This window comes from Cervus canadensis, chromosome 4 (assembly GCF_019320065.1).
Source record: "Cervus canadensis isolate Bull #8, Minnesota chromosome 4, ASM1932006v1, whole genome shotgun sequence".
Classification (NCBI taxonomy): domain Eukaryota; kingdom Metazoa; phylum Chordata; class Mammalia; order Artiodactyla; family Cervidae; genus Cervus; species Cervus canadensis.
The window spans coordinates 74,703,356-74,713,128 of record NC_057389.1 but is presented as its reverse complement, the minus strand read 5'-3'; the positions used below and the strand labels follow the sequence as shown (position 1 = coordinate 74,713,128).

The 9,773-nt window shown below is 37.8% G+C and overlaps 1 protein-coding gene across 2 annotated transcripts in view; it reads right to left on the bottom strand.

Moving 5' to 3' along the window:
- Positions 1–6,741: 6,741 nt before the first annotated feature.
- The window catches only part of PRR16 (proline rich 16), a 277,920-nt gene continuing 274,888 nt past the window's right edge, over positions 6,742–9,773 (bottom strand). For both annotated transcript variants that reach the window (XR_006269039.1, XM_043465873.1), the window contains exon 3: positions 6,742–7,983. The gene's annotated coding sequence lies outside the window, so the exon portion shown is untranslated. The remainder of the gene's footprint in view (positions 7,984–9,773) is intronic.

Here is a 9,773-nt window from a genome sequence, read left to right as displayed (position 1 = left end):
TCTGCCAGCCAATGCAGGAAACACGAGTTCCACTCCTGATCTGGGAAGATCCCACATGCCACGAGGCAAACAAGCCCATGTGCTACAACTACTGGTTACTGAGCATGCGTTCTAGACCCCAGGAACCACAACTATTGAGCCCATGTGCTGCAGCTACTAAAGCCCAGGTGCTTAGAGCCTGTTCTCTGCAACAAAAGGAGCCACAACAATGAGAAGCCTGAGCACTACAACTAGAGAGTAGCCTCCTCTCTGCAACTAGAGAAAAAGCCTGTGTAGCAGCAAAGGCTCAGCACTGTCCAAAATAAATAAATTATAATAAAAAGAGACTATAAAAATGTACTCTATATTTTATTTGCATTCAATATAGGAACAAACAATGATCCAGAAAAATATATCAGGTTAGTCAACAAATTGACTATTCAATCTGTACATTAAGTAAAAAACACTTTTGAAATATTTAAATACTTCCTCAGAAAAAGTGAAGGGAGCTAACAGAGCACGTTTCCATGTTGTAGAAAGCTCACTGTGGTTGGTTAAACTGTCATTTACAGATTAGCTTTATTTTACAACTAAAAAGACTGCCATAACTTGGAAAGTGTGGACTACCCTCTCACTAACAGATGACACTGCATACCATAACATGCTCTATTTTTCACCTCTAAATGTCAAATTATCTCAAATACATTTATTAATGGCTGTTATTGCATGCATTTGTAACTGGCACAGGACCAGAAATGTCTCTGACTTGTTAGGGAAGTGTACACATCTATGGGGACCTACATTTTCTATGATAACCCATAAATCTACTTTCTTAAATATTTACTTTTTAATTTTATGGTGTATTGATTTCCTCCATTAAAGCCTTTGAAATATCTGAATCTCGTCACTACAACCAATGAACAAACATCTCTTTAGGGCTTCCTCAGTGTCTCAGACAGTAAAGAATCTGCCTGCAATGAGAGAGACCCAGGTTTGATCCCTGGGTTGGGAAGAGCCCCTGGAGAAGGGAAATGGCAACTCACTCCAATATTCTTGCCTGGGGAATTTCATGGACAGCAGAGCTTGGCAACACAAGAGGAGCTTGGCATGGACAGAGGAGCAGGCAGTCCATGGGGTCGCAAAGAACCAACGAAAAAACATCTCTTTAGCTATGCTCAAACCAAAAATAAAATAAAATGCTTTCTTAGAATCAGCATAAATTAATGAGTCGCCCAAACTCAGGTGCCTATTAAGAAAAAAGATTTGAGACCTTAAATTTCAATGTTCCCCTTTTCCAAAAAACAACTGATAAAACACTCTTAAGGTGTGCACAAATGAGGTACTGATAAATTGTATTAACCAACACATTAGAGTACCACAACAATGAAGTGTGAAAATCTCCAAGAGTCAAAACCTCTTATATCATCTATAAATGCACATTATCTTCTGGACCAGAATCACAATTAGTGTGATGAGATATTCACAACAGGAGATGTACAGAGGTTTCTCCATATCATTACCAATCTTGGGTATATGTTTACAGAAAGGGATAGACATGCTGCTGCTGCTGTTAAGTCACTTCAGTCGTGGCCGACTCTGTGTGATCCCATAGACGGCAGCCCACCAGGTTCCCCCGTCCCTGGGATTCTCCAGGCAAGAACACTGGAGTGGGTTGCCATTTCCTTCTCCAATGTGTGAAAGTGAAAAGTGAAAGTGAAAAGTGAAAGTGAAAAGTGAAAGTGAAGTCGCTCAGTCGTGTCTGACTCTTAGCGACCCCATGGACCGCAGCCTACCAGGCTCCTCCGTCCATGGGATTTTCCAGGCAAGAGTACTGGAGTGGGGTGCCATTGCCTTCTCCAGATAGACATGAGTATAGTAGAATTCATAAAAACTAAATGTTCACAGGATATGACGCGACTATGTTATTTTGCTCCTGGAGATGAGTTGAAAATTTTACTTCCTAAGTTTTGCATACAATTTAGTATCTAATATCTCCAAAACTTAGGGCTTTCCCAGCAATCTAGTGGTTAAGAATCCACCTGCCAATGCAGGGGACATGGGTTCAATCTCTGGTCTGAGAGGATCCTACATGCCTCTGAACAAGTAGGTCCACAAGCCACAACTATTGAAGCCTACGCACCTTAGAGCCTGTGCTCCACAAGAGAAGGTGCCGCAACGATTAAGTCCAAGAATTGAAATAAAGAGTAGACACCACACACCGCAAGAGAATGCCCATGCTCAGCAAAGACCCAGCACAGCCAAAAATGAAATAAACACATTTAAAAAAAATAAACGAAACAAAGTCTCCAACACTCAATTCACGGCATGATGAATTGGTACATTTCTAATGTCTTGTGGCAGAATTAGACAGTTGTGTACACTATCATTCATTCTCCCCAGCCTCTGTAATGTCCCATTACATTATGCTGGTGTGGCCTTATGCTGGTGTGGCCAGTTGGAACAAGAACAAATATACCAAAATACTGTATGAACACATTTTAGCGAGTTTCCTTAAGGAGGAAGTGAGCTCTTTCTTAATCATGCTGGTTTGCATTCAGTCAGACATACTTTAACCCATTGTTCTACTGTGCAACTGTATGCGATATTTTGTTTGGGAGTAGAAATAAAACCTTTGTATGGCAGGGAAGCAGTGGGATCAGCTTTAGTCTTTTCAGTAATTAAACCCACATTTGTTACAGCAGATACACATGCTATTACTTCTACATACTTACTATTTTTACCTTTCATGATGTTTGTTTTCTGCTTTACTAAGTAAAGATCTGGCTTCCATTTCACCAGTTTCCCCTGCGCTACCCTTTTTACCCTTTGCTCCAAGCTAATTGTTTTCAGGTGGTCTGACATCCTATTTTTCATGCCCCTTTTCACTGCTTTGCCCATGATTTTGCCACCTTTACCAATTTAGTCACCCTTCAGATCTTATTCCTAGGTTTACTTCCCTCACTGAGTAAGATCCACTGGATACATGGTCTGGACATATTGCACACATTTCTACATAGAACTTAGTATAGTTGTACTTTTTTTGTTAACTGGTGAAATTACATGTTCAATGTATTTCTCTCCAACTAGATTTTAAATTCCATTAAAATATCAACTGCGTCTTTTTTGGTAATCTGTTTTTTGCTAGTGCTCAACACAATTCACGTTCCAGAGTGAGCACTTAGTAAATGAAGATAATTTCTTACCCATGTTAATAAACCTGATAATTACATGAAGTTGAGCCAGCAAGGGGAGAGGGGCATGCAAATGTAACACACCTGTACTCTAAAAGCAACTGCAAGGAAGCAGAGATTACCTACACTGACATTCTCAACTCTGACAGTATGTATAAGTTGTACTTTTCAATGGAACTAAAGATTGTTTAATAGATTTTGCAAAATTAATACTGAATTGTGGCGACAGCAAAGCTACCCTCTTGAAGAGGATGAAAGAAGATCCAGTGATAGACAAGTGAAATCACTTGGAAAGTAAACCCAACTTAAGTTGAAGAGAATAAATAAACTTAATTCAAGGGACATTTGGGGCTTTTTTTCTGGTCTGTGCCCCATCTTCCCTAACCTCATTCCCTTTATAAATTACTATCAGTTATCCTGCTAAATTGCACTCCAGGTTATGTCACATCTTTGTAAAATCTTTTAGAGGTTCTCCATAGACTACAGCAGATATATCACTGTGTACTGTTATGAATACTTACAAAATGAAGAACTGTAATTTTTAACATTCATTCCTAATAGATTTTATTGTTAGATGTTTGGAGAGTAGCTTTCTATTTACAGTTTTAAATAATTCACAGCTCACAGCAATCAGCATGTATTTTAAAAGACTTTGAAAGAGTCCAGATATCTATATGTTAGTGCCTCACACCCCACAAGAACTGGCAATCGGAGTCTTAGTTGGATTATTCTCATGTACAATGTCTTCATTTTCAGGAGTTGAAATCATGTGTGACAAACTAATTTTCTTCATTATGTTACAGGATACTCTAAGTACTACCAAGAGAGATTGCAGAGAGTAAATCAATTTAAGTGTGAAGAATACAATGAAAATTTAGTTTCAGATCATACTTTGGGAATAAACCTAAACACCTACTCTTTTAATTGTTAAACATAATTTGTTTGTGGTTATTGGGGGTTCCAGTACAAGATGGTGATGCAGGAGTCCCAGGAGGCTCTTAGACTCATCTCTTTCCACAAACACACCAAATCTGTAGCTACCTACTAAACAACTTCCTCTGAAGAAAAGCTAAAAACCAACCAACTCATTTGCATAGGCTAATAAGAGAAAGCCCACAGGGAAGCTGGTGGGAGAGGGGGGAACACAATCTCACCATAAACGCCACTCATAGAGCAGAGACCCACAATCTGGAGTGAACTCAATCAGGAGCTTTTCTCCCTGTGGAACAAAGGGTTTGAACCCCACACTAAGCACCTCAATTTTTAAGACCTGCAGCTGAGAAAGGAGGCCCCAAAACATCTAACTTTAAAAAAACCCACCTCCACAAGACTACAAACTGAGGAACGCTTTTAAATGGTTCATTTGACTCACCTGACCAAGGGTTCAATGCACAGGCTGCCAACCCAGAAACTTCAGATTTAAGTGAACACGACTCCAGTCTTGCTGGCTAATCTTAAAGCATCAGCCTGAGGGGTAGGCATCTAACTGAGTTCACATTCAGGGACCTGCTGGCTGGTGGCGCGGCCTTCAACAGGCCTTCTTCCTTGCTCTGTTGCTCTGTCCAGCAGGCACTTTATTTTTTTTTTTTTTAAGCATTGCTTTCTGGGTCCTCGCCAACATTCTGCTTAGGTGATTTTTTTTTTCCCCAGCTGGAGCCACTTATATGCTCCACCCCCTGCCTCCTTTTACCTAGCAGACGCCATCTTTTTTTTTTTTTTTTAATTCTAAGCTTTTTTTTTTTTTTCTTTTTCTTTGTTCACAATAGCACCTTCTACACTCTCTGCCTTCTGAACATAAATATCTCTCAGAGGAGAGTTTAACTTACCTCTGGTGCCCCTGGTTTGGGGAGAGGGGTGTGGGCTGCCGTTCAGGGGAACATCCGTTAATGGCCTGGCTCTGGAGGCCAGGGTCTATATGATCCTGGGCTCAATCAGAGAACCATTTCTAGGCCAACTACCAACCTCTGGGCACTGCACAGAGACCAGAATGAAAGACCAGTCTTTCTGAGAAAAAGGCCTACTTACCTCTCCTGGAGCTTTGGCTTGAGGGGCAGGCTTCCGGTCCAAAGCACAGCTTAACGCCTAGAACCGCCTGGGGTGGGTCTGTTCGAAGACGGTTAAACAGGCCGTCTTCGCGCTCTCCCTCTGCCTTGCTGCAGCTCCCGGGTGCGTCCCCTCAAGGAACTTATCTCCTTGTCCAACAACCCAAGTTTTGGGCCTGGTACCAGAGGACACTTCTACATTGCCTTGGCTCTGGTGGTCAATGGGGATTATGCTTGTGGGTCCCAGGAGATTTCAATAACGGAAAAGGAGTTCTTAAAGGGCTACCGCCCCCAGGGCACAGCAAAAGGCATCAGAAACAGATCAGTCTTTCTATGAAAGGACCCTGTTCACTTACTAACAGGTGTTAAAATACTCATCTAAGGGTTGAGTGTAATCCTTTCCAAAGACCTCAGACGACCGGTGCTATGTCTTCCACTCTCCAGAGCATCACAGACATATCCATAGTTAATAATACTACAGCTTCTACTGCTAAGTCACTTCAGTCTGTCCGACTCTGTGCAACCCCGTCCCTGGGATTCTCCAGGCAAGAACACTGGAGTGGGTTGCCATTTCCTTCTCCAATGCATAAAAGTGAAAAGTGAAAGTGAAGTCGCTCTGTCGTGTCCAACTCTTAGCGACCCCGTGGACTGCAGCCCACCAGGCTCCTCCGTCCATGGGACTTTCCAGGCCAGAGTACTGGAGTGGGGAGCCATACTCTACGGCATATTTAAAAGGAGCTAGGAGAAGGGTCTTGCAAGTTCCCATCACAAGAAATAAAGTATGTAACTATGTGTGCTGACAGATGTTACCTAGACATTTCAGTAATTATTTTGCAATATACACAGATATCAAATCATTATGTTATACACCTGAAATTAACATAATTTTATCAATTATATTCCAATTAAAAAAAGAGAATAATTTGTGGGAGCTGCAGACTACTTAGTGGTGATAGCAATGATCATAAATACAGGCTCCAGCTGATGAGTTGCAAGTAAGGATGAGAACTTTGTGGGCACTCAATAAGCCCTTGTTGGTGAAACACTGTTTTTGCTCCAGTATAATTGCCTAGTCATTTTTACATACAATGATGGAAGCTCTCAGCAGACCTCTGATTAGGGCTGAGGACTCATTAGATATGATTAATGGCCTATATATAAATAATCTTCTTTTAGAGCAGAATTTCAAGAAGACAATGTAGAGGACATCCTTATTGATAAAATATTTTTTTTTTCTTTTCCAGCAATGTTCTCAGTATTTTAAAACTAACTTCAGATAGCATAACTAGAATATTAAAAATAACCCTTGACAAGAAAGTTCTGATGAAAAATGTATCAATTCTTCTTCAGAGTTTAGGGAATAGAAAACACAATTTTATACCACAAAATATTTGAAATTTTAGTATTCCGTAAGTTCTGAATTTGTATGACAAAAGCTTGCCTATAACCAAAGAAAACTTATCTTCCAGGTAATGAAAAACAAATCAAATGAGCAACTACGAATAATACAAACAACACATTTATTTAGAAAAATAAACTGAAAATGCTGTTTGTCTAGTACATTTCCCCATGAGGCATAGATAAATGGCTATAAAAATCTCTTATATGTCAAATACAAATTACAAATGATTTTGTTAAGTAAGAGAACAAATAGATGTTCAACACAAATGTTTTAGTGTACAGTTCACTGTATTTGACGTCTTTGCTGTTAATGATAGAAAATGATCCTCACTAAAAAAAAAAAAAAAAACAATTTTTGATCCCTTTTCATTCATTCGACCACCCTGATGCTTTTTCATTATTATTCTGTAGTTGTTCTTTAATCTGAGACAAGTCCATTTTTTTATAACTGATTTTTTTTTATAGAAGAAAGAAATCAATGCCTGGAGAATTCTTACATGTTTCCTATTTGGACTCCGCAAGGAACTGTTGTGGTCTCAAAATTCATGGGACCATCTGTGCAAATAACAGCACACATCATTACCCTGAATGGAAGTGACAGTGCAAATAGTAGAAGTGCATTGAGAAGTAATCAGTAAGAACTGACCTCCCCTCTCTCAACCAGTATGGAGTGAAGGACTGAATGCAGAAACTTCTCAAGCAGTTGACAACAATACTCTGACACCATTATGGCTTTGAAGGTGTACACAAGATGACAGATGTCCTCTCTCTTTGCAAACAGAAACATTCTGTCCTTATACTGTTCATTGAGGCAATATTCCTCTGTTCAGTTCTTGTTGTATGTTTTTGTTTTTGTTTTGTTTACATATTTTGAAATGCTGAGTAGTTCTAGCTATAGACACCTATTTCTATACTTTCACCTTCCCAAATGATACATCAATGTATAATTTACTGGCTTAATTACTAAATATAAATTTTGGGAGGTTCACATCTGGGGATAATTTCAATGATAAAGTGAGATGAATTTTGTTTGTTTGCTTTTTGGTTTTTTGTAGGCTTGCTTTTTCATTTCTTTTCTTCTTTTTTTTAATCTTCTTGGTAATTTCTGAGTGAAGACATTTAAGGCTGTGGCTTTTTTTTTGCCCCCAGGGCTCTGCTCATGGCTGTCAGACTAGAGGCAGATAGTTTTAAGCAGACCATATTAGTGATCATTTGTGCTCCAAGTTGAGGGGTTTGCTGCTCCAAGATGGACAGTTTTCTGGTTATTCCAAAATTAGATCTGGCCTCAAGAAGTCATAATGATGAATCTGAAGTGCGAAAAATGAACTGACATGCCTCCAAATAAAGGTGTTCCTTCCAACCTGAAGGAGCTGTCAGAAAAAGGAAAACAAAAGACAAAATATCAGTTTAAATAGCAACTATAATTTAATAAAGCATATAAAAATTATTTAAAATGAAGAAATAATTTGATAGTAGTATGCAATTTAAAGTTCTTTGAATTATTAAGGATTTTACTTTAAAAGTATAATCATATTTTGAACATATATTCCATTTAAATTTTATATATAAAAACAATATTTGATAATAGTCATCAAAATTTAGTAGCAGCATGTTTATATTTCAATTAAAAGATCTTCCTTTACCTCTGACAGTTTTTAAAACTTAGGATAAATTTGTCCACTTGTACCAAGTTCTCAAAATAGTTCATAAATTTTAAGACAATAAACTTTTCAACATGCATCACCCTCAAAAAAGAGTTAATGAAGAAATCAGACCTATTAAGGTAGAGCCTTCATTTTCAATAATCAAACAGTATTTTCAAAACATTTTGCCTAATGTAATGTTTCATTGCAATTTATATAGTCTAAATATATTATAAAACTGCCAAAAGACACCCTTTTTCATGATGTACCACAACTGCCCAAGAACTAGCCTTTCTTTAGAATCTATGGTACTTTCAAATTAGCACCTTAAAATAACTTATATCCACATTTGTAATTAATGAATAAATTTTTCCAAAAACACTGGAAAATGAAACCTAGCCATAACTTTCACCCTGCCCTCCTGATATCAAATAGGCTTAGCACCACTAATGTCGAGCAAGGATGGTCTTCTCTTTACATTATGATGTAATAGAGAATATTCTTGCAATAATTTATTATCATAGATCCCAAAAGGTATTAAAATAAATCTTCTGCCATAATTGAATAGCAAATTATTATAAATCTCAGAGACACAGAGTGATGGTTTTAAGTGTATTTTTAATCCCTCAAATTCATCTGAGAACCCCCTGTTTTAAACCTTTTCATTTAAGGGTAGGTGAGGCCCAAGTTCAAGATGTTTTCTCCAATACACAGACATACATATAGACAACAGCATAAATCTTTTAGTCCTTCTGTGAGAGACCCTTAATCATTACCATTCTATTGGATGAATTAGAATTATTTTCATTTTTACTCTCAACTACCAAGATACAGTCCCACAATGAAATAATTTAAATAATCAAAATGAAATAATAATGCTCTCACTCAACTCTAAGCTTAAAACTAAAGAAGTCACCCAACATAATTAGCAAATGTGTGTTGAGGACTTAATCTGGCTCATCATTAAAGATGTTTTATGAAAGAGAAGTCATAGAAGACAAGCTTTTGTCATGTAGTTGTTTAAGATGATGCGAGACTGTATCAGTACAGAGGAGTGGAGGAGGGTGAACTGAACTGGCCTAACCTGTACTCAGTACAGCATGGCTTGTATCTGCCTGTGTCATTTTTGTATTACCTAGAAATATAAATTTCCTTTATATATGTTTTTCTTTTGCTTATTTAGAGGAAATTGGCATTCAAACAATTACTAATGTATTAGCAAAGGTTCTACAATAATTAAACGTTCAGTTTTACTATCAAAAGTATGCAAAATACACAAAGGTGACTTTCTACAAATATATAGGAACATAATTCATGTACTTGGGACCAAGACAAAAGTCAATGTATCAATTGTATTTTCATAGCTCTGTGATATAGAACTCCTTAGCAGGCTACATCATTATTTATTACAGCTTATTGAAACTGGTAAAACAATCTATTATTCATTCTAAAATATGTATTCACCATCCATTGTATATCAAATATGCTCTAGGAATCAGAGATTCAAAAATGTAATC